This window comes from Erithacus rubecula (genome assembly GCF_903797595.1).
Source record: "Erithacus rubecula genome assembly, chromosome: 15".
NCBI lineage: Eukaryota > Metazoa > Chordata > Aves > Passeriformes > Muscicapidae > Erithacus > Erithacus rubecula.
In genome coordinates, this window is record NC_136667.1 from 16144423 (window position 1) to 16169575 (window position 25153).

Sequence of the window (25153 nt, forward strand, 5' to 3'; positions counted from 1 at the left end):
TTGCAAAATATCACATTGGTACACATTTTAGAATTATGGAACTGGAATACAGTTTTGGATTTTGTCAGTATTACAGACATCTGAATATGTGCTGCTTCTAAAATGCAAAAAAATACAAAATAAAACTTTCTTTAAGTTAGAAAAATCAAACCAGGAGTAGACTCATGCAATTCCTCAACAAATTGCAGCAATCCCATCAGTGCTTCTCATCCCGTAGCACCCTGAACACCAGTGGCACCTGAGGAGGGAATTACCTGAGCTCTAACCTGGGAAAATCCAGGCATGGGGCTGAATTAAAGTATTACAGCCAGCTCCTAAAGAATCCTGCTTGCTGTGGAACCTGCTCCCAAAACACCCAGCTCAGTTTGGGACTGGCTCCCAAAGCACCCAGTTCAGTTTGGTACCCGTCCCAAAGCATCCTGCTCAGTTTAGTTCCTCCCAAAGACCCCCAACTCCATGTGGAACCTGCCACCAAAACACCCAGCCTGGTTTGGTACTGCTCCCAAAACACCCAGCTCAGTTTGGGACCCAACCAGAACACCCAGCTCTGTATGGTACTGCTCCCAGAGCATCCTGCTGGGTTTGGTACCGCTCCCAAAACACTCAGCTTGGTTTGGGACACCCTCCTAAAACACCAGCTCAGTTTGGTACCACTCCCAAAACACCCTGCTTGTTTGGTACCTGCTCCCAAAGCATCCTGTCAGTTTGGGACCCATCCCAAAGCCCCCTGGTCTGTGTGGAACCCACTCCCAAAACACCCAGCCCAGTTTGGTACCACTCCCAAACACTCATCTTGGTTTGGGACCCCCTCCTAAAACACCAGCTCAGTTTGGTACCTATCCAGAACACCCAGCCCGGTTTTGGTACTGCTCCTAAAACACCCAGATTGGTTTGGGAACCCCCCCCCCCCCCCCAAAACACCAGCCTCAGTTTGGTACCCATCCAGAACACCCAGCCCGGTTTGGTACTGCTCCTAAAACACCCAGATTGGTTTGGGACCCCCCCCAAAACACCAGCTCAGTTTGGTACCCATCCAGAACACCCAGCCCGGTTTGGTACCCCTCCCAGAGCATCCTGCTCGCTGTGCCCCCGCAGCAGGTGGCACTCTGTGTCTGCAAGTGGCACTCCATGTCCTGAGCTCTCCCTAGTGTCCCCAGGACCTGGTTTGGGGACAGAAGTGCCTCCCCTGGCCGCACAGCTCGGCTGTTCCCGCGGGAGCTACAAAGCCCGTCCAGCTCGCAGCTGGGAGGAATAAAGGCAGGATTAGCCCTGGGCATTGGACACCTAGAGCCTCTTGCTGAGCCAAGTGAGAAGGGTAACTTGAGGCATTTGTGCTCTGAAAAGCCTGGAGGGTTGGCAAAGGCAGCCACTCACTCAGCTGTGCAGCCTCCTGTAAACTGAAATGCCCTCTTAATGCTGCTGAAAAGAGAAAATAATGATTGCGCTGGGGAATAAATAAAAAACGAGGCTAAACATGAGATCATTGTGCTGACATTAGCAATTATCACCCCAAACACCTCTGCAGACATTCAGCACGGGGAAAAGGTGATCTCTGAGAGCAGAAGCCTTTAGCTGACTTTCTTAGGTATGGGGTGGAATAATTTTTTTAGTTGAATCACTTCCCAGATAACAAACAAGTTAAAAAAAAAAAAAATAGTAGCAGAAATTTGTGTTCTTTTGGTGAGGGGCAGGCAATTCACACATGGCACTTCCCGAGAGAAATCTCAGGTCATTTCTTTCAAATACATCCAGCTGATTTTTTACACCTTCCCAGCTCTCAGAGAACTTTGGGTTCTGAGGGCTAAGATGGGCAGCATTAGGGTCATCATGTCTGACCTCCTGCATAAACATAAACATTTTTCCCAGAGTTGAACACATTTTATCTTGGAGACATATTCCAAACAAGGATACTTTATGAGCCCACCCAAGCAAGACCTTTCAGTGTGCAATCCTCTTATTATTAATGAATCACACCTTCACTGGAGGTAGGAAATTCCTGCTTGGGAATGTGTGTGTTTATAAACTCCTTTCCAGACCTGATTTATAAACAACTCAACAGCCATGCTACCTCTCTACTATTTTTTAAATTAACTTAAAAAAGGCAATTTCTTCAATTTAATCTTAAAGATTTTGTTTTTGTTTGAACTCTCTGAAGATACTCCAGATCTTACTACAAAATTCTACTGAAGCTGCTTCTTTGCCTTTCTATCACCCACATCATGTTTGTTCCTCAGATCACACAGGCTCCAGCACTATGGGTCTTCTACACCATAAAGAAAAAGACCAAGTTCTGAAGAGAAATGGACGTTTTCTGGCACTGAGGAAGAAGGGGAGAAGAAATGGTGTGTGAGCAAGGAGCAGGCAACACTTCTGAGCATGAAGAGATTTTTTGTGCCATTGGTGCTGTTCATGTTCTTGTAGGTGCTCTCCAGTTTTAATTAAGAACAAAGTTAGCAATAAATTATGCACTCGGTCCTTCACATCTGGAGAAATCCCTTACAAAAAGTGACCTGCCTGGGCCAGAAAATGGAACTGAAGCTGAGAAGTTTCTACATTTGAGAATAATTAATTTGGCAACACTGGGGCAGTTTTGCACTGGGGGAATTGCCAGGCTTCCATCAGACTCAAACCAGGCCTTATCCTCCCTTTAGGACTGAAATTGCTGGAGACCAGTACTTTGTGTGTGTCCTTTTCAAGCACACACTTTTCATTAACTAACTTTTTTTTTAGACAAAGAACTTTTCACAGGAGGATGAGAGGATCTGCCTGATGAAATATTGACTCTCCCAATTCATATTAGATTCTCAAGCATCATTCAACAGCTCTGAATTGACTAATGGCCATCACAGCAAATGGATTTCCACCTTAATCTTTAGTTCTTGTCTGAATGATATTAATACACATTGTTTATCACTAATGAGCTCTAGAATATGATGTTAACAGAAGCAATTAAGGCCCAGAATAACTGTCTGCAACACTGTGCTGGGGCTGAATGCAGGGGTAATGAATCACTTCTACAGCTCAGCTCCACTTTCCTGGCTGCAAATCCTACATCAGATCTTACTGAGCTCACCTTGGTGTCCAGGCTGTGCCTTTATTTTTAACCTGTGTGTTGCTTATTTAAGCAATAAGATGGGTCTTTTGAAAATTCAGCCTTGTGGGTTTTATTTAGTTCTGGGTGATAGCAGCTGTCTCTAAAGAGAGGTGTTGTATTTACACTACTTTATCCCTGTACCTGTAGATTTAAAGTTCTTCTCAGGTGTTTGGGTTTGGGAGAACAAAGCCTGATTCAGAGCACTGTGCAGCCAGGACTGCCAGATAATCACAATGAAGTGGTCAGGAGCATCAAGGAGGTTTTTGCCTGCTCGAGGCAAGAGTGTCTCAAAAGCCCTCGGTGGGCTGCTGCCTTCAGGGAAACATTTCCATGTCACTGGTGGCCACATGTCCTGGCTTGGGACAAATCTAGAAGGGAAATTCCAAAGGAATGATTCCCTAAAGGGCAAAATCCTCCCCCACCTGTTTGGGAGATAAACCTCCTCCAGGAAATGTGGGGAGAACTGTTTATTTAACAAGAAAAGTACTCACAAAAATGATGAAAAAATGAATCATATTAAACAATGGGACCTCTCATTGTTCTGAAGAGATGACAAATTCAGAGAGAGAGTCCTTTTTGTGGGTTTCTCTTCTCACTGAATGTCTCAGTCCCTCTGGTGCTGGAATGCAGCTCTCAGGTGGGAGCTCCTGGTGCTCTTCTGGGTTTTCATTCCAGAACAGGGCTCAGGAAAAGAAAAAACCACAGTCCTGAGAACTTTTCTGCCTCAGCTAGCTGAAAAAACTAACTAAAAGCAAAGGAGAGCTCTCTCCTGCTGTCTGTGCTGCAGACAATGCACTGAGAGAAAACTGAAGCTCTCATCTCTGTATTTTTGAATACAGGCACAAAAAGATTCCACTGCTTTTCCTTCTTCTCCCCTTCACTCTCAGATCTAGTTTTAAAGGCACAAAACTTACTTCTGGGCTAACCAGATGAATGGGGATACAATTCAACATCATAAAGTCATCCCAGGACATCACAGCAATTTAAAAGCTGAGGTCCAGAAGAAAGGCAAAGTATGATGTTACCCAGCTGATTTTTGTTTTACACTGTTGCCCTGTCCCAGCACAGGCTGAACACACCTGTCTTTAGTGAACTGTATTAAACACTGAATTTTTCAGGGTTTTGGAGCCAACCCAGTCCTGGAAAGGAAACAGAAGCTGCAACTTGACAGCAACATTCTCAGAAATTAGCATGAGAATTGCTGTAAGCCTCCAATACAAGACTCAGTCCTACACCTAAAGCCAGAGCAAAGTTACTACTGACAGCAGTAGGAACCTGTTGTACATAAAGCTCAGCTTGGATCAAGTAAGCTTTTCTATGTTCTGATACACTGAAGAATGCACTCATCTGGTCTTGAAGGAGAATTAAGGAAACCAGAAATATCAGGCAATGGGATCATTTGTTCTCATGCTGTAAGAAACTGCTGAAATGAATTTACTTTTCCATGTATTTTGGCAGGAGGTTCAAAATCTGCCTGAAGCTGCTTTGTCAGTGCAAACAGAGAAAATGTCAATGGCCATGAAACCATTTCTGTTCAGACACTCAGCTCTTTGCTTCACTGCCACAGAGCATCCTACATATGGGATATTTTCCTTAAATAAGGAAATCAAACAGTTTTGTCCATTGGCTCACCTGTGCTGCTCTGCTGCTTCTCTCAGCCTCAGCTCTGGCTGGTGTTTATAAACACCCAAATGGAAAGAAAGTTGAAATGTAGCTGTTCAGGCAGCAAAGTGGAACACTCTTAACTGCTGCAGGTGAACCAGATGATTTTTACCTGTCTTCACCTCCAGATGTTATCACCACTCCTACCAGCAGGCTCTGCACGTGGTCATTTTTGATCTCTGCCTGATGCTTAGTCCCAAATTAGTCAGCAGTTCCTCTTTTTTTCTTATTTTTAAGGCGTTATCTATCTAAGGACCAACATCAAAGCAGCAGGAGCATCATTTCATTGTGCTGGCTTGAATTGCAGTGTCACTTTAATTTGCAGCTGCTGAAGCAGAACCTCACTAAGTGCAAAGGAAATATTTGTGCAATTAGCCTGGACTCAGCTCAGGGAGCTCTGGGGTGCCCCAGCACCCAGCCAAACCTGGAGCACAGAGCTCTGGCACTGCTGAGGAGAAAGGGAGGCTCTGGGACACCCCAGAACTCAATAATCTGGGAGGGAGCTTTAAGAAGTCCAGCTCGTTCTGTTATGTTTTGTTTGCTTGCTTATTTTTGAAATATGTAAAGGGGAATTGAAAGCAGTTTATTTCATGCAAAGTTTAACATCAGTAGAAGGGTATTAAGCAAATTTAGAATTACAATTCTTCTTGAGAAGACAGTTTAGACATGGACAGCAGCAGCACCAGTGTCACTTTTATCACTCTGCCTCAGCAGCTCTTCTGTGCCATCCACATTGCTGCTGTCACTGATGTAAGGCAGGAATTTCCTCCTGTACAATCACACAGACATGTCCCTGTCTCCCAAAATATATAGTCCCTATCAACAAGAGAAGAGAAAAACCCTCACTCCATTTCATATGGAGGCCAGGTGAGACACCAAGTGACAAAGCAGTTTATTCAAGGTCTGCAGTTTATTCAAGTTTTTTCAGTTTATTCAGAAAACTTGAGATGCTGTTATGGGCCAGCCTTTCACTGTCCAAGACCAAGTGAGGCCACCAGGACTGGACAGCTGGGTGCCCACTTGCCATTGTGCCAGACAGACACAGGTAATTCAGAACAGTGTGGAAAGGGGCTTACAGCTGGTCTGTGAGCCAGAGAGAATTAATTGATAAGGTTTACTTCTGAAAGGAATGTTACCAAGGCCATTGGTATGGAGAGGAAGAGAAAAGAGAAGAGAAGAGAAGAGAAGAGAAGGAAGAGAAGAGAAGAGAAGAGAGAGAGAAGAGAAGAGAAGAGAGAGAGAGAAGAGAAGAGAAGAGAAGAGAAGAGAGAGAGAGGAGAGAGAAGAGAAGAGAAGAGAAGAGAAGAGAAGAGAAGAGAAGAGAAGAGAAGAGAAGAGAAGAGAAGAGAAGAGAAGAGAAGAGAAGAGAAGAGAAGTAACCTGCAGCTGGGAAAAATATTTTTAGAAAAGTTTTGTGAAAAACAGTGGTGGAGATGGTTTTGCACCATTTTTGTTGATCTATTGTAATTAATGAATAAAGTGTAAACTTTGTAGAGGATACAAAAGACAGCATGCTGTTGTAATAAACAACAGCAATAATATTAGCCTTCAGAAATGTAGTGTGTATTATGTCCACCCCAACAGCAACAAGACAGGTCCCCAAGGCTTGTTTGCCCATTGAGATGTTGGGAAGAGAGTTGAATCTCCCTCCCAGCTCCCTGGGCAGGAGCAGCCACTGCCTCTGTATCCTCTGACCCCCCAGAAATGCCACCATCCATCCCAATACCCACCAGAACCCAAGCACTGAGCCACCAGGTTATCCAAAGGGGGTGAAAAACCCCAACCAGCAGCAGAGCCAGCCCCAAAAAGCCACCCCCAGCACCCCCAGCCCATGTGGGCAGGCAGCCCCTTTGTGGGGCCGTTCCCAGGCAGGCCATGGGTGCTGTGAGGCACCTGCGGGCTGCACAAAGGGCTGTGGGTGCTGGGGGAGAGACAGATTGATGCATTGTGTGTGGGGGAGGAGGGCTGTCACTGGAATCCATGTGAACCCAGGCTTTGGGGGCAGCAGAGATTGACAGCTTTTGTAGGGAGCAGCTCTCTTTCAAAGCTCTGCTTTATAGACAGTAGGTTAGGGGGGCCTGGGCTTTCACTCCCATAATTCGAACAGGGCAATCATCAGCATTGAGAGTCTCTTCCCTCTCTCTCCCCCCCCCCTTTTTTTTTTTTTTTCCACCCCCTTGTTATGCATTAAATGATTTCAGTGGAGGAATGTGCAGCATTAATTAGAATTGGTTAGCAGATACCGAGGGGAAAAGTTTCTTCACAACAACTAAAGGAGGTGTCAGTGCCACAAAGGAGGTTTTGTTTTCACTCTCCCCCACATTATCAGTGCAATATGTAAGGTAGCAATTCTTTTCATTTAAATTAAGTGGAAAGCTACTAAATCTTGTTTTATTCTCCCCCACCTAAAAAAAAAAAAAAAAAAAAAAAAAAAAAAAAAAAAAAAAAAAAAAAGGAAAAGGTCCTTAACACTTATCTTTTAACTTCTTTTATTTTGCAAGGTTAGTGTTTACTTTTGCTTTCAGCCCTCCCCATTTATCAGCCTGCAAAGATGTGTATCCAGTTTTGTGTATCATTTAGCTCTTACAATTATAAGACAGTACAGCTAATATATCAGGATTGTCTCCTGAATAAAGCAACAACTTCACCATTTAAAATAAAAAGGCGCTCGTCTAGAAGGACACATTGAAATTCAGAAGTGTGGCTGGCTGTTCTCTGCAGGGATTTCCTCGTTTCTTTCAACTTTTTAAATAGAAGTTAAACTAAAAGATGGGCTTGAGCATATAAAGTAAGAGCTTAGAAGAAACGCTCATTAATACATCTATGTACTCTTTTTACTTCATTCCTTAAAAACTTTTTCCCATAGACACACAAGCAAGTATTAGCCCTCATAGTTTCAATATCTTCTTCCATCAAAAGTACTCAATTTTTTTCATTAAAAAATCATTAGAAAACTAAAAACTTAAAAAAAAAAAAAAGCAATCTAAACAAAAGACACAGTTCTAAGTGCTACACTATGGGGTCATATCACATTCCTTGTTTTCTGTTAAGAGTTTAAAAATTACCAAATTATTACCACCATAAAGCAGCATCTCTTAAGACAGGTAAAGCCTACTGCTGTCTCTAGAAGTGAATTACCAAGGCTCCATGCCATGCAGAGTCCCTTCTCACAAATTCCTCTGAAATGTGAAGATATTTACACTTTGCCCACAGCACCAGGCAGCTCCTTGTGTTCTTTTTAACCAGGAAAAGCATCATTCCTGCTTGTTCCCTGAGGGAGGGCTGGCAGGAATAGCAGGTATTCCTGGGGAGGGAATGGTCCTTCCCCTGCAGGGCAGATACCAGACCTTCATTTTTTATCTGACATATCAGTCTGTCCCATGCATTATATAGCCAAAAACACAGCTTGAAAAATAAGCTTTGCTATTCAGTACCTAGATCTTAATAAGCTTGATTACACCTCCACCTTACTGATAAATCAGGAGTTGCCAGTGGGAGACATGATGTTAAAGCTTTTTTTAAACACAGCTCAGCATTGCCACAGCAACTTTAAGAGCTGAGCAAAGATGAGCAAGACAGAGAAAGGGATGAGCAGTTTCTCCTAAGAGTAAGGTGCTGTTTCCTAAGTAGAAATTCAGCAATATAAAACACCACCTAAATATTTCACCCTCTGGCTGGAGGCTTTTTCCCACCATGAACAAGCTGACTAAAACTCTGACATTGTCCTGCAAGAAAAGAAATCCATGGGGTGTGAAGGTTTATTTTCTACAGTGCAAAGGAAGGAACAGGGAACTCCTTCCTTCCAGCATCCAAAACTGCTGATGCAGTTTTGGCAGGTGGGGTGTGAGCTCAAAAATGAATGAATTAATTAAATAATTAATGATTAATTAATTAGCCAACTGGGTGCCCCTGTGCAGACTCTCCCTGGCTGTTTGCTGTCACTGCTGGAGTGGGTTTGGAGCCAGGGCCAGTGCTGGGGTCAGGCAATGCAGCACAGAGCTCACCCAGCATCCTTCCCTTCCCTTCCCTTCCCTTCCCTTCCCTTCCCTTCCCTTCCCTTCCCTTCCCTTCCCAAAACTTCCCTTCCCTTCCCAAAACTTCCCTTCCCTTCCCTTCCCTTCCCTTCCCAAAACTTCCCTTCCCAAAACTTCCCTTCCCTTCCCAAAACTTCCCTTCCCTTCCCAAAACTTCCCTTCCCTTCCCAAAACTTCCCTTCCCAAAACTTCCCTTCCCAAAACTTCCCTTCCCAAAACTTCCCTTCCCAAAACTTCCCTTCCCTTCCCTTCCCAAAACTTCCCTTCCCAAAACTTCCCTTCCCAAAACTTCCCTTCCCAAAACTTCCCAAAACTTCCCTTCCCTTCCCTTCCCAAAACTTCCCTTCCCCCTGGCACAGCCCTGGCTCCTTCCAGAGACCCAGAGCCTCTACCTCTCCAATTTTGTCCATGTCTCCTTCACCCTGGCCCAAAGGCCAGCTCCTCTCTTTTTTTCTATTTTATTTTTTCCCCCTCCCCTGACCACAGCATCTCTGGCAGAGTTATGCATCCCTCATGCATGTAAATGAGAGGGGTCCAATTACACGCGGGGGAGAAAGGGTTTAATGAATCGTGAAAAAGCAAGGGTTGCTTAGAAAAAGCTCAATCCCCTCATCCCCCCACTTGGAAACGTGCGTTCCTCAGTTGAGAGAGGGGTGAGAGAATGCAGAAGGTGAATGGGAGAAGCCCCCAGCTGAATGAATGCCACGTCTGTTTGTGTTTATTCCAGCCTGCACTTGAAACCTGGGATGGGCTCTTTGGAAGGGAAATTCTCCAGCACAGGAGTTGCTCCTCTCTGGACAGCATAAAAAAATGCAATACATGATTGCAGATAGCTCTATATTCTCTCACATGCAGACATTTCTCTTCCTGCTCTCCTTTCCTCCTTGTGTTCTAAGGTGTCCTGTTTGGAGGACAGGTGTCTGCCAAGAAAGGCAGGAGCTTCTCTTTCAAATGGAGAACGTAAACCCCCTTCCCCCAAATTATTATTATAATTTTGAAATCAAGGGGCTCTCAGACAAAGATATGGGAATAACAGTTCTTTACTAGGAAAATTAAAATAGAAATACAGTATTACAAAGAACAATCCCAACCCTGCCAGAGTCAGAATCCAAGCTGACACCCGTCAGTCAGTCAGGGTGGTGGCAGCAGTTCCATTCCATGGTGCTGCATCCTCCTGCAGTGGCAGATGTGGTTCAGCTGGAGCAGTGCTCCTGGAGAAGGTGCAGTTTCCTCTGAAGGTGCAGGGATGATGTGGAAGGGTCTGGCTTTCCTCTGGAATCCAGTGGAAAGAAGGTGCCTTGGTGTCCAAAATCTCAGTTTTTCTCTGGGTAGGAAAGGCTTGGCTCCTCCCCTGGCTGGAGCATCTCCCAGTGGGATGATGGAATTTTATCAGTCATGCACTGGGACTCACTGGCCATGAACAGGAGATATCTGCTGGAGGGAGGATGGGCTGTGGGAAGATAAAGATGATTGCCCAGCTGGTTTAAAGATGGCCCATTAGCAGATAATATGTGCCAGGAGATCAGGGGCACTGCCCTACCTGGTTTAACAGATGGGGACAGAATATACACCCTTGAGCACAAGACATAAGGATACAAAACAGAAGCAAATGTAATTTATGTGGTCCTGTACAACACAGGCACAGGTTACACAGCCCCAAGATCTGTGAGCAACTCCCACACCTGGCTGACCCTGAAATTCGTTGGTTGCCACTGCCTGTCCCTGCTGAATGTGGACTGGACAGCTTAGGATACAATGAATATTTGAAGGCAAAACAATATTATTAATGCCAAGTATGATTTCATTATGGTTACATTTAGGACAGACATGAGGGCAAATTGATTCGTAAACATTCTAAGATTCTTTCAGAGATCTTTTCCTTTTTTTTTTTTTTTTTTTTTTTTAGCAAGATTAATTATTAGTCACTAATTTTTGCTAAAATATCTTAGATTATGATCACATGCTTGAGTGTGAGGATGGTCTCCCTTTTCCACATCAGTGAGGGAATCACACGTACTGAGCATTTGTAAATGCTCCAGCCAAAATCTAGCAGATCTATTATCTTTAAAATTTATCCTCAAACTTTCCTTCTTTATTTAGGCACAGAAATACCTGTGAAATTGCACATGAAAGGTGGGATGCAGTTGGGAAGAAGAATGACTTCCACAACAGCAACAACAGAACAACTCCATGTGCATAAATTTCCACAGGATCATGAGTAACTCGTGCTCCAAGCTTGCCCCAATTTTACTGACTTCATCAAGAATCCTGCAGGCACAATGTATAATTTTTTGCAGTTATGAATTAATATTTCTCATTAGGAATAAAAAGAGAGACACATTGCTTTGGTGTTGCATATTCTTAGTCCTGAATTATTGGCCAGAAAAAAAAGGAGTGATGGAATTTCCTGGTCTGACCGAAAATGACTGAAGATCAGGAAGTCAAAAAAACTGAATTGCTACTTCTGGACATAACAAAGTAAATTTTTAGCCTATATAATTAATTTCATCCAAAGATGGTACAGAAAGTATCTTAAAAAATGCATATGTTATAGACAAATTTTTCATATAAATCATGTGTCTTTTAAATTTGGCCAACAGATTGACTCTGCCCCATACATCAAACCTTGTTTGGAAAATAACATTTAGAGAAGCACAGAGGAGAAAAAACACTGTCTGAGTTAAAAACCAACATCTTATACAAAGGTGTTAAGGGAAGAACATTCTGGAGCTCACAATTCTCATACATTTCATCATGGAAGTTGGATAAACAAGGAGCTTTCAGCCACAAATGGCAGCTGACACGCTTTTAACACATCCTCATGAAGGACCTAACACCACTTGGGTTGAAGAACATTTTTCTTAGATTTGTTTTCCAGTTAGCATTTTAAGTAATTTAAGGGTGATGCCTTCCTAACACACTTTGGGGTTTTCTTCTCTTTGTAATGCAGTGCAGAAGAACAATTCTTTAATACCGCAGAAGAACAATTCTTTAATACAGTATAAAAGAGAAATACCAGAATAAAATATCAAGCTGCTCATGAGATATCTCTTTTTTCTTTTTTAACAAATCAGGAATAGTTAAAAGCACAAAGCCACTTAAATCTCCATTCCTATATCAATGGGACACACCACTACCCAAAGGACCATTTTCTTCATCCAATCCTATACCTGAAACTTTTCTTTCCCCTCAGTTTCCTCCAGGTTCAAGCTTCTCTGCTGGTTCTACCACATTGCTTTTCCTCCCCTGCCCACACATGGCAGATATTTGGGGTGGTGGATATTTGGTGATATTTGGGTTGGCACACCTTTCATGGATCAGCAATTCCAATTCCACCTCCTGGAAAAGTGGTGGAACTTTTTTAAGGTCTCCCCTCAGCAGTGAGGTAGGACGAGACCCACAGGGCCAAGTTCTTTGTGCTGAAATGCACAGAAAGTTTTGCACACTCCCAGACTCCCTAACCCAGCCTTTTCTGCCTCATTTATGTGCTAATTCATGGCAAGGACATGCACCCCTTGCCTTGCTCTTCAAGCCTTCTGCTTTTTTCTACACTTGGCTGCAACCACCAAGGGCACAGGTGAGCAGAGAAGGAACAGACACCAACCAGGGAAATAGCAAAGATCTGCCTGTCTTGGTTCACCAGCTCTGCAGATTTAACTGCAGGCTAGTTATATTTTCATTAATCAGTTCTGATTTTCACAAGCCAGGATCTGACTGCCTGCACAAAAACCTTTGCTTTTCTTCCAACAGAAAACATATTAAACACATTCTTGAGTGGTTGCAGATTTTTTATTTTTTTTTTTTTTTAATGGGGAAACATTAGGTAATTAAGGAAATCATGCACCATGCCATGTGGAGGCCTCCTAACAAATACAACTTTGGTGGCCATGACCCTGGCCAGAGGAAGAAGGCTGTGATGTCACCTCAGCCCCAAGTCCCAGTTTCACGGATAGTATCTCTGAAAGGAATTGTCTAAAGGAGATTGTTCCTTATGAAAAGTTCACATGATGGAGTCTGAAGGGCTTGTTTCACTTGAAGCCCAGCAGGACAGAGCTGTTTGGAAAGAAGCATTCAGTGTGTTCTGTTTTGCTGAAAGCTGTCACAGTGAACAAGTACTTAGCAAACAGCATGAACAAGGATATGAACTAGAAAACTAGCAGGGCCCTGACAACGTTGTAATAGTGGGCTCATCTGTTCAGAGCCTCTGCAGTGATGCATGGGGGCAGGAGAAGGGAAAAGGAGCACTGGACTCCTGTAATTTTCATTTTTTAATACAGGTAACAGTGTATATCACTGCTCCCAACTTGTTCATCGTGGTCACTCCTGGCACTGGTGGGAGAGACAGCACAGCACATCCCAAGGGGGGAACTAACTGATCCACTGAAAAACAACCAGTTCTCTTCCTCTTGTCCTGTTCTGTGATATCTTTGCTGTTGTTATGATGGGCTGCCTGAGCTGTCACTCCTTACATGTCTAATCCATGCTCAGCAGTGAATAAAAGCTGCCTGAATCCCAGTCTGCAGCTGGGAGAGGATCTGCCATCCCACAGTTTTGGAAAGAGGCCACTTTCCCTCCCAGTGAGTGGATGACACCATGCAGGTATAAACTAGCACCCATTAAAGACCCCTCTCCCTCCACCCCATCAGAATATTGGGGCAGCACAACTTTAAGAGACATCAAATGAGCAGAGGATAACAATAAGACACACAAAATAGTCATTTGGTTTGTACAAATGCATCCAGGTCCTTGTTTCCCTAACAAGCACCAAAACCACACTGGCCACACCTTTCTACCATCACTAAGGACAAGCAGAGTTTTAAAAACTGTGAGAAATCATTTTTACTCATCACTTCTAACAGGTTGTGCATTTTCCTAGATAGAGAAAGACCAAAACTGGTGTCCTTAGCTGCAGAGGACTAACTGTGCCTTCTCCAGATCATCTTCCACCAAGCAAGTGACACAAAAGTGACACAAAATCCCTTTTTTGGAATGCTTAAGTGCCCAGCATAGCATTTACTTCTTGGCTTACAGACCTCCACTGGCTCAGGATAGAAAGAACTTTTCTAGCCTATAGCACATCCTGATTTTAGCAGGTCCTGGAGATGTTCCTGGATCCCTTCATATTCTGCCATGGCTGAAATCTCTTGGAATGGTTTGTGAAGAGAGCAGAGGTGGAGGAAGGAGAAAAGAAGCAGCAGCTCCTACACTGAGAAGGACCAAAGGCACTGCTGCCTCCTTCAAGGCCAGGAGCAGAATTGCTTCTCCCTGTAAATTTGGATCTTAATTTATAGGGCAAATATACATTGCTTTATATATTTATATATTCAATATACATTGAATTTTGTCTGGCCTCCTGCCTCAGTGCAGCACATTTGGCATCTGAGGACTATCTGTCCTTAATCTGAGGCTTTTAAACCCTTTAGCATTAAAGACAGGAATATTTTTTAGTAATCTACAATGTTTCTGGGTGAGTTCTCCACTAAGTCCCTCCACAACACCGATAAATATCCAGCTTTAGGATGAGCTGTGTTCCAGGGAAATCCAGAGCTGTGCCCACCAAAGTGACAGGCTTTGTCTGGATCTGAGGAGCACATTTTATCACTTTTATGATAATTCAAATGTATTATTCTCCAGTTCACATGTAAACTGGGTATCAGGTGTTCTCAGACTCAAAAATACCTCATGGGATTAAATTTGCTTCAAAGATAGGCAAAGATCCTTTTTCCCTCTGATAACCACATCCCTCAGATCCTGAGAATTCCATTACAAGTTTCTTATCACTATGAGGATAACAGTTTTTCCAGCAAAGCAAGTGTCTTTTGTAAGGAGACCAATTATGATAAGGCTCTTCTTCCACTGACTTTTTTCAGCTGCTCCCTCAACCAGATATCATGTTTCCATTAGGAAAAAAAGTTATTTCTCCCTCTTTTTCTCTGCTTTTTTCCAATCCAAATCTTTCATTCCAAGTGCAGAAGTTTGAAAAAAAAAAAAAAAAAGGATTAACTAGGCTTTATCAAAAATACCAGATTTTTTTTTTTTTTTTATATAGGGAACTGTATAATAAACGTTTTTAACAAGACAGCTTGGATTAGCCAGGAAAAATTGGTCTGTAGCAAGAAAACATTGACATGATGCCCTCACCACAGGACTGAGAGTGAGCACCCACACAGAGATGATGTCCAGATAGAAACAGAGACATTTCCAGCTGGCATTGATGGCTACAGAAGGTGCCACCACTAATTCTGGACAGCTGCAGAGGGGCAGGATGTGATTCTGTGCCCCACCTCTGTCCCTCTACCTTTAGAAAATATCCACTGCCACTTTTATGACTTATACCTCTGCCTTTTGTCTCTAAATTTGCAAAACTGCTTTTCCCCACCTGCACTGCTCCTTGCAGCATTTGGAGCTCCGTCAGGATGGCAGACACAGATCTGCTGCTGAACCTGTCACTGCCTCATCTGCACCAGTGTCCTGGATTACAATGTAAAGATGTGCCCAAAAGTCTGTATTCTATCACCAACTGCTGAAACCAGTGATTCTTATCTCTGGGGGAGATATCCTCTGTTAATGGGCCAGCTGTTAAAAAACAGGTGGAGCAGTCATCTTTATTTTATCTTTTTCCCCCATCCTTCCTCCAGGAGATATCTCCTGTTAATGGGCATTGAGTCCCACTGCATGACTGATAAAATTACATAATCCCACTGGGAGATGCTCCACCCAGGGAGAAGAGCCAAACCTTTCTTACCTAGATAAAAAACTGAGATTTGGAACACCAAGGCAGCCCTTACCCACTGGTTTCCAGAGGACAAGAGCCACCAGACCTTTCTACAGGATCACTGTTTTGAGAAGACCACTTCATCTGGACTGCAACCACCACCCTGACTAGCAGGGTGTCAGGTTGTATTCTGACTCTGTCAGTGATTTTTCTTTTGTACTATTGCATGTATTTTATTTTCCTTTTTTTTTTTTTTTTCCCTAGAGACACTTGGAGTCTCTCACTGGTTTTTGCTTTTAAAACCATCACAAGTAGGATGGGCTTTTTTTCTCTTTGCATAGCAAGGGGAAAAAGCCCTTCCTTCTCCCATTTTCCTCCCCACAGATATCCCATATTCCTGGTCTTTAAGCTGTTCTATTCCCAGGCTGGCCTATCTTTAACCTGTGAGAAATTTGAAGCTGTAAAACACAGAGGTCCTTTCATGCAGGGAGGGATGTGTTCCTGCCAGGCCCTAGTGTTCTAGGGAATTTGCCAGATCCCTCAATAATCTGATCCTCTGCCTTTTGGCTGCAGTGCTCAGAGCTGGCTCTCCCAGAGCAGGATCTCCATCCCCTCCTGCATCGTGCTTTCCCCACTGCCTGGTAACCATGTGGAGGCTCCAGCCCAGCTCAGCATTCCCTTCCCAGCAGAGTAGCAGCTCCAGACAGCACAGGCATGTGCAAGAAAGGAGGATTTCTCATTGCAGTGTCCCATTTAAGCTTTTTGGTGCAATAAATGCACTGGGTTTGATTCCTGCAGCACAAATCACAGGGCTTGATAGGGCTGCTGGAATCCAAGAGTGCCAGGAGTAAGGAAAGTGATGTAGAAAATGGTTCAAACAGGGCTAGGGACAGCTGAGCTGCTTTACTGTCTATGCTGAGACCCCCAAACATTGCCAGGAACCCTCTCCCCTGGCTGGGAAACTCAGCTGTGTGCACCAGTGATTAGAGATGTCCCCCCACACTCTGGGGCTGACAATTAATCACTGTGCACATGCTGAGGAAAAAGCCTGTGCCAGGCAGCCTGCAGCAGTGCCAGGCTGAGAAAAAAGGGAGGTGTCACCCTGTGTAGCTGCTCTTTCACCACCCAGAGCAGGGGCTGCAGGAAATTGCTGCTCCAGATATCATCGCCCATCCGACTTCCCTCCTGAGCTCTTGTTCCCTCTCCTACCCAAAATGAACTGGTCTTGCAGAAAAGGAATGTAATTTTAAAAGTTCTGGATTAATCAAATGCTTTAAAAACACAGTGGCTGTGGTACAATGGATCAACTTTGTCCTGGGTGTCAGGCCATTCACTCCAGCGAGCTCGCACCAGAGATGAATTTGCTCTGGTGCCTTTGTCAATAAAATTCTCGATTAAAAGAGACCCTATATAGAGCTGGTCCCAGAGGTAATTGCTAGTTAATCAGCCAATTAACTGACCCAAGGAGTAGGAAAAGGGGAGGGGGAGGAAGGGGGGAAACAAATCAGTCAAGGTACGGTAGAACGTAATTCTTTGGGAGTTAATGTTAGAAACCTTTTCAAAGGGATTTCAGCCTACCTTGACTCACTCCCCTTCCTCTTCTTTCCTTGTCCTCCTCTTCCCAATTTGTAATTGTTGGTTCCCCTAATTGGCTGATTAACTACTTATTACAGACAGACCTGGAGGTATGTGGATCCCCTTGGCCACGTTGATTGCATCAAGGCAAGGCTGAATCCAGCAGAGCATCTCTGAGGGCTGGCTTTTCCCTCCCCAGCCTGATGGCTTCGAGTCAAGCAGCATTTCATTTGAGAAAACCCTTTTCTAAACTAGTTTCTCTTTTATTAATGTGGTACCACGAAGAAAAGGTTTATTTTTTTTGAGACTCTGTTGTGCAAACAGTGATTTTTCTAGCAGCAAAGTTTGTACACCCCAAACCAACCTATTTCCTATTCACTGACCCACTATGAGGATATTTTAATGAATGAGCTGTTACAGCTGCCTGATGTTACAATAATAAGTGATGACAATAGAATTAACCTCTATTTTCCTTTGATAGTGTCACCAGGCTGCTGGCTACCAGCAGCAGTGCTGGGGGATGAGCCCTAAAGGTGAAAAGGGCAAGCTGAGAGAGTTCCCCTCATTTCCCCTCCTTGGCTTTCTGTGAGGGAAGAGAGCAGAGCTCAGCCTTGCATTTGTTGTCTCCACACCAGATTTATGGCAGGTCAGAAGGGAGGAATCAGCAAATCCTGAAACCACACGGCCAAGGAGGAGCCCAAAGCTGCTCCCTGGAGCTTCAAAGAGGAGTTTGCTGCTGTTCAGAATAAAGGAAATCTTCCAGCACTGCTTTAACACACCTTGGGCAGCAAAGTGAGACAGAGATGGAACTGCCACAAGTAAAATTATGACAGCAGGGCTGACCCCTCCCAAAAAATACCTGTCAGTGCACACAGGCAGGTTATTTTCTAAAGCTGGTGGATTGTTTTGGTCTCTCACCCTCCTCTGTAGATAATAAATAATATTCTTTTTTCTCTCCTCGTTTCTTGAACTGCAAAGCAGCAGTTTCTCCAGGGAGATGGGCAGAGAATGGAGTTCTCCTGACAGACCCTCTGTTGCATAAACCTCCTCTTCAAACTCCATAAACCTCTTCTTCAAATTCCACTTATCTCCTTCACCTTCAGAAGAGAGTTTGGGATTTTAATTCTATTTAATGTTTGTGATTATTTAGTCCTCCTACCCCTCTTTGCTCCCTCAGCAGAAGGGCAGGCTGAGCCTGGCAGCCCATCCTCAACTGCATGTAAATCACAATCTGATTAGGCAGTGATATATTCATCTCTAGCTCCTGTATAAAAGTTATTCAAGTATTTTGACAAAATAAGTGCTGTTTACTTTATACATTTTCTGCTAATTCTAAAGATTTCTGCAAATCTAAAGGATCTCATGGAATTTACAGGCTTGTGGCTTTGCTATTGAAAGTATAAAAGCATGCTAAATTAAGTTGATTTGCCTGTGAAAGAAACACGTCCATTATTCATGTCAGGGCCCTGTCACATCAAATTGAGGGAGTGAAGAAAACCCTTTTTTATCAACGTTTAGAAGCAAGGGAAAAACCAACCATTCAGGAACTGAATTTCAATTGGGAGAAAGTCAGCCTGAAAGCAAGGTTAAAAAAAAAAAAAAAAAAAAAAAAAGAGCTGGGGACATGTCTAATGTTGGAAATCAGCAAAGGGTGGGTTGATTTAACTTTGGCTGGGATCTTTCAAACAGAAAGCCAGGATGAAACTGAAAGTAGCAAGTAGAACACACAGTCTCGATGTCTCTCATGTGTAAACTTGTCACAAGTAGTTAAGCTAATTCAGATTTAAAACTTTTCAGACCCTGTTCTTCTTGGATGCTTCGAAATAATGATAAAAATTGTTAAATAAAGCATTGCGTTTGTGCTCAGCTAATTTATCCACTGGCTATTACATGATTTAATTCTTATTAGCAGACAGCATGTAGGGGGGTTAAAGCTTGATGAGCTGACAGAAACTGAAAAAAAAAATTGGTTTTGACATGGTTTTTCTTTAGCTGGGGGCTGAGAGGATCAAAAATAGGAGTGTTTCCTGTCTGCTATAAGAGACATAGACATAGATATAATACAATAACTTAATGCAGCCAGAAAATCTCCCAATTTATATGATCTACTCTATACCAACAAAATTAATGGCACCTCCCATCTTTTAAATAAAATAAATTGATTTGCAATCTCCTAAGCTACCCCAATACACACAGAGTTAAATGAGATACTGTAAGGGGAATTTTGTACATTGAAATTCTCGTTGTCTGACAATAATTTCTTGTGTGTCCTGCTTATTTAGCAAACAAAAAGCTTAATTTCCTTCTGCCTACAATTGGTTTTCATAGGCTTTAAACAGCAGGGTAAGTGGCATTTCACAGTCTTCTGCTTCAAGCCTAATCAGTTTAAACTGGACACTTCAAAATATTCTTTAAAAGCAGCTCAGTTTTGATGTCCCTGATGTTTTACTGTACCAAGGATAACTCAGCCATTTAAATCACATTTCTGGGTACCAGGCCTGCACCTCATTTCTGCATGAGATTTGTTTTCCTACCTTCTTTCTTTGCCCAGCCCCAGAGCCTGGGGGAGTTAACATGTTTTTCTGCTTTAAATCTCTTCTGTGAAAGACACTTTGCCACCTCATCCAAGCTCTCTCTGAGCTTCCCAACTTCAAAGTCTCAAATCTTAAATCCCAAATGCTGGACTCTGTAGGACCCTCCACTAAAGTTAAGTTCTTGTCTTTAATTGAAAATTGCAGCCAGTGTAAATAGGAGATAGTTTGCAGCAAGCTGGTCACAAAGGGAATTACCTCGTGGAGTGGCTACACTGGGGTAAACAGAGGGGATAAAAAAGGGGAAGAAAAAGAGGGAGGGAAAAAAGCCAGGAGTAAAAGAGAGAGGCTTTGTGCTGTGGAGGTAGCATCAAGACAAGGATTAATGGCTGGAGGAATTGTATTTTCTGTGCTTTCGGCAATGTTACAATCTCCCAAAAGTAAGTGTTACTAATAAGTGGACCAGTAAAGAGAGGTCAGGGCATTAAGGGAAATGGAAAAATCAGGCTCTGAAAATAACAGGAGCCTTTTATTCTGTAAAAACCAAGCAAAGTGGTGCTGATCTGTTTATTTTTAGCACTTACATATGGGTCAAATAGTGAAGTTTATTATTTCAAAGAGTTGACAAACAATAGAAAGTGATACACTCATACCATAAATGCCAACTGAACTTATTCCCATGTGCCCACATTTTATTTATTTCACAGTGGAACTAATTTCACTGTTGATATGAAGTGATTTTACAGATGTGAGGGTGAAATCCAAGCAGCTGTGCTGGAGGGGCAGCCAGAGCAGAACCAGGGCATCCATCCTTATCCAACCTCAACCTTTTCCATCCTCAAACCTCTGCTGCCCTGGGCTTGAGGTGTTGGGACAGGCTCACAAAGCATCCTCAGAGCTCTGCAACCACTCAAAAAGTCACAGCAGGAGGAAGTGAGGGGAGCCCTGTGGCTTTCTCCTCTCTCCCACTACCAGGAGAAGGGATGGATTGGGATTTTGGCTCAGTGAATCTCCTTTTCCAGCTTCAGCAGCTCAGCTGCATCATGGAACAGCACCCTGAGACTCACCAGTTTTAGGCTCAGTTTTACCAACTCCCTGAAATCAGACTGGATTTGTTTCTTGCTCCCTCAGTGACAGAATTTTCTGCCTGCAAAATGGGAGGCAGAACTCTTCCTTCTCTTCCAGTTTCCTTTTCCACACAGAATGGACTCTGTGCTTCTGGGAATCCATTGAGCAGCTGGGATACATTTTTGTATTAAAATTATTACTATTGAAGTGATTGTTTAAGCAAACACACTGACCTCTATTCTGTGTTGAATAGCTCACTCATGCCAGGTCACATCACTCCATGAGAGCAGAAACAGCTGGAATCTGGAAATGCTGAAAAGTAACAGGATGGATATTACCAGGCAAAAGGACTTTCCACCACTATCAGTGCACCTACTGCTGGTTTTGTTTGAATTTGGGCTTTAATTCATAGCTCAGCATATTCAAAATGCAGGTTTGAATGGAAACCAGTGGAGCCACAGTCTAAAAATCTCATAGAAATATAATTGAGTCTGTTCATGCATAATGCAGAATTACAGGAAAGTGTGATGGGATTCAGAAAAAATGTGCTCCACGATGTTTTTTCATGTTACATAACCTATTTTTAATAAAATATAGAATCTGTGAGTTTAAGAGCACTGCTGACACAAAACAGAATCCTACCATTATAGAGCAGGGAATTGCATTTGTTTCCACTCACTTTTCAGTGGCTTACAGGTTGTGTTAATTAAGAACTCCCTCAGAAGTTCCTGCAGTGTGAATCCATCAGATGCACCTGTGAGAGAGAAAACAGATTAAAAATTCAGAATATATCCTAACTGTCCAAATAAACTAACTTCAAACTGGCATTAATTTTGAAAGTTCAAGAAATTACTCACTTAGCCAAGAAGTCATAAAGTCCTATTTCAGCTTCTCCTCTTCCACTTGAACATTTGCATTCTTTTTAGCTTATTGGTTTTAAATTTTCCTTTTTTGCTGTCATGGGAAATATAATTGTGCATGGTGTGTACCCAAAAACAAACTCCATGCTTTTTAAACTGAGCTCTAAATGAAGCCAGAGGAAGAAAACCCTTTGCTTGAGCCATTGCCCATTATTATTCTGCTTACAATACACACTTGGGAAGTTTTCCTGTTCATAACTCACTGTCTGCAGAGCACTGCACCTCTCAAAGATATGCAAGTTCATTCCAGCATTTATCTGCTCTTTTCTCCTCAGGAGTTCAACTGTTTTTCCGCCTGATGGTTAGAATGAATTGGAGATTTTGAACTCATCCATCAGATTTGGAAATGATCCCTGAATTGATGAGGGCGTTTAACAGTTAATTGAACATTTCTGTTGTGAACTTTCCTTGTTTCAAAGTGTGAAAATGCCTCACCCGGGGATGTGGGGAAAGAAAGGAGGAACCAAGGCACATCTTTGTCCCAGAAATATTTTCATCCTCTAGAGCAGCAGATTTTTAAATAACAGGGGCATTACAAGCAAACAGTGATCTGAAAAGGACTTTCACAGAACCCGAGGCCTCCCGTGTTCTGCTGCAGGAAATAATTCATCATTTTACCAAAAAGATGCACATGAAATAAACACTCATCAGCCAGCAAGGCTTTCCAAAGGGTCCTGATGATGCCTGTAAGCATTTAGCTGGTTCTTAATCTTTGTACACCACTGTTTAAGCTGACTTTGAAAATTCACACCTGTAATCAAGGGGGAAAATAATGAACCTGGATTTTTTCTCATGCCTTGACAGTCACAAAGAAAAAAACTTCCAGACTTTCTGCTCTATTATAGCATTTCAGCTAAAGAGAAATTACTGTTCTCCATTCTAAAACTCCACCAAATTGCTTAGTTGTAGTTCACTTTTCTTCTTTTCACTGAGGTTTGTACAATTCTTTTAGAACATGGCTTGGATTTCTTCCCTGTAGCCTTGAGGAGGGTGTCCCTGCCTATAGCAGGGGGTTGAAATGAAGTGATTTTTAGGGTCCCTTCCCACCCAAACCATCCTGTGACTGATCTATAACTCGGTGTCACTGCTTCCTGCCACCTCTGGCACCCATCAGAACCTTGGTGACATGTCCCAAATGTCCCAAACTCTTCACAATGTCCTTGGGAACACTCCTGGTGCCCCTTGCAGCCCGTGGTGCTTTTCCACTGCAGCATTGCCTGCTCTGCTCCACTGCCCTGCCTCATTCCCTCATTCCTCTGCACCAGCTCTCTTTATTTAGTGGCTTTCTTTTCCCAGCACCAAGATCATTCCTCAGTGCTGGATGGTTAATTAATTCTGCTCCCAGGTTTTCCAGGCTCCTGTGGTGTGAGAGGATCAGCTCTGACTGAGCCAGCCCCATGAGATGGAGGGCTGGGCTCAATTCCCCTTGGAATATTTCAGAACAAAAACAGTTCTTTCTCAACTGTATTTCACTGTGGAAAACAGATGAACATGGATTTTGGACTTCCAGGGATGACAACCTTTTTTTTTTTTTTTTAAATAAATTCTAACTCAGAACAAGCTTTGCTTAGCACCAGCTTGGTAAAAGGCACTTGGCCCAGGGCTGTGCCACATCCTCTCTCCATCTTGGTTTTCCTGTGCCACAACAGCACAAAGTGTGCAGTTCTGAGAACCAAGCTGGGAAATTGCTCCAGCTGAAGGAGAATCATTTCCTTATCTCAGCCAGATGCAGTTGAAGATGTGTTTTACAAGCAACACAGCCTGAGAAAAGCTGGAAATCAGCAGCAGGGATGAGAGGATGCTTTTCTGCAAGAATCACCCCTGAGTCCCAGCAGAAGGACCAGGGACAGCCAAACTCACCCATCCCAGCTCTGAGCTGCAAACACCAATTACAGCAGATCCATCACAGAAATACGAGTTTCAGGCCATCTGAAACTCATCCTCATGCAAATCAAACCCTTCCCATCCTCTGAGTCCTGCAGTTCCAGGATGAGATGGAGAAATGGGAATAAATGTCCTGGTGCAAGGCACACACAGGGGTGCACAGCCCCTCTGAAACACAGGGAAATAAAAATCCACTCACCAAGCTATAGCCCTGCTTTTGCTCAGGATGGACGGTGTCCAAATCATTCCCAATTCATTCCTAGTGTCCAAATAATTTCTAATTAATTCCCAGTGATTATGGACTCTAATAGGGATAGCAGGGGTACAGCGATTTTTGGTGAGTTTGAGACACAAACTCTTTTTATCGTACTGCAGCCAGCTCTGTGTGGTTGCCTGCGTTTCTCCCTATGCATCAGACGTTGTATAAAGCACATAAAAATTTTAATTTCCCGATTTTGTTTTCCGTCCTTTTTCCTCTCCCCGATCCGCCGGCGGGCCGGGCTCTCCTGCGTCCTCTGCTGTTGGAGAGGAGGAATTGCACATCCCCGTCCCTGTCCCCATCCTGATTCTGTCCCTGTCCCCATCCTGTCCCTGATCCCAATCCTGGGCCTGATCCTGCTTCTGTCCCTGCTCCTGTCCCTGTCCCTGCTCCTGATTCTGTCCCTGTCCCCGTCCCCATCCTGATTCTGTCCCTGTCCCCATCCTGATTCTGTCCCTGAACCTGATCCTGTCCCTGATCCAAATCCTGTGCCTGATCCTGCTTCTGTCCCTGCTCCTGTCCCTGCTCCTCACTCCTGTGCCTGCTTCTGTCCCTGCTCCTCTCCCTGTCCCTGCTCCTCTCCCTGTCCCTGCTCCTCTCCTGCTCCTGTCCCAACTCCTGTCACTGCCCCATTCTCACTCCTGTCACTGCCCAGTTCCCCAATCCTGCTTCTGTTTCTGTCCCTGCTCCTCTCCCTGCTCCTGTCCCTGTCCCTGTTCCTGTCTCTGCCCCATCCCCTCTCCTGCTCCTGTCCCAACTCCTGTTCCCCCTCCCATCCCCAGCCCTGCCCCTTCCATTCCCTGCCATCCCATCTTTCCGTGCCTGTGCTTCTCCACAGAAATATTTGAGGCAATATTCCTCCAGGTTTTTATAAAATCACCACAATTCTCATGTCCCATCAGGCATAGACAAATCCAGAGGAGGTCACTGATGGTGAGAGGGATGGAGCAGCTCTTGAGCAAGAAGAGGCTGGGAGAACTGGGATTGTCCAGCCTGGAAGAGAGAAGGCTTTGGGGTGAGCTAATTGTGGACTTCCAGTGCCCAAAAGGAAGCAAGAAAGATGGAGAGGGACTTTTCAGAAGAACATGGAATGGATTTAAAGTAAAAGAGAGGTTTAGAGTAGATATTAGGAGGATGGGATGCCCTGGCACAGGTGCCCAGAGCTGCTGTGGAAATGTCCAAGGCCAGGCTGGATGGGGATGGAACAACCTGGGATAGTAGAAGGTGTCCCTGTCCATGGCAGGGGTGGAATGAGTGGCTTTTAATGTCCCTTCCAACCCAAACCATTCCATGATTCTATAAATTTGACACAAGCAGCACAGAGAGCTTTAGCCTAACCCAGAGTGTTGGCTAAACATAAATTGTCCACGGAGAAATGAACTTTTTAACAACATTGTTGTGGAAACCTCTG

At 43.7% G+C, this 25153-nt stretch overlaps 1 long non-coding RNA gene across 1 annotated transcript; it reads right to left on the reverse strand.

The window, feature by feature from the left end:
* Positions 1-20687: 20687 nt before the first annotated feature.
* Positions 20688-21441, reverse strand: LOC306808599. The gene is made up of 3 exons (XR_013776076.1): positions 21359-21441; positions 20913-20991; positions 20688-20758 (listed from the first exon to the last, which is right to left on the reverse strand). It is a non-coding gene; the product is annotated as an uncharacterized lncRNA (long non-coding RNA).
* Positions 21442-25153: the final 3712 nt, after the last annotated feature.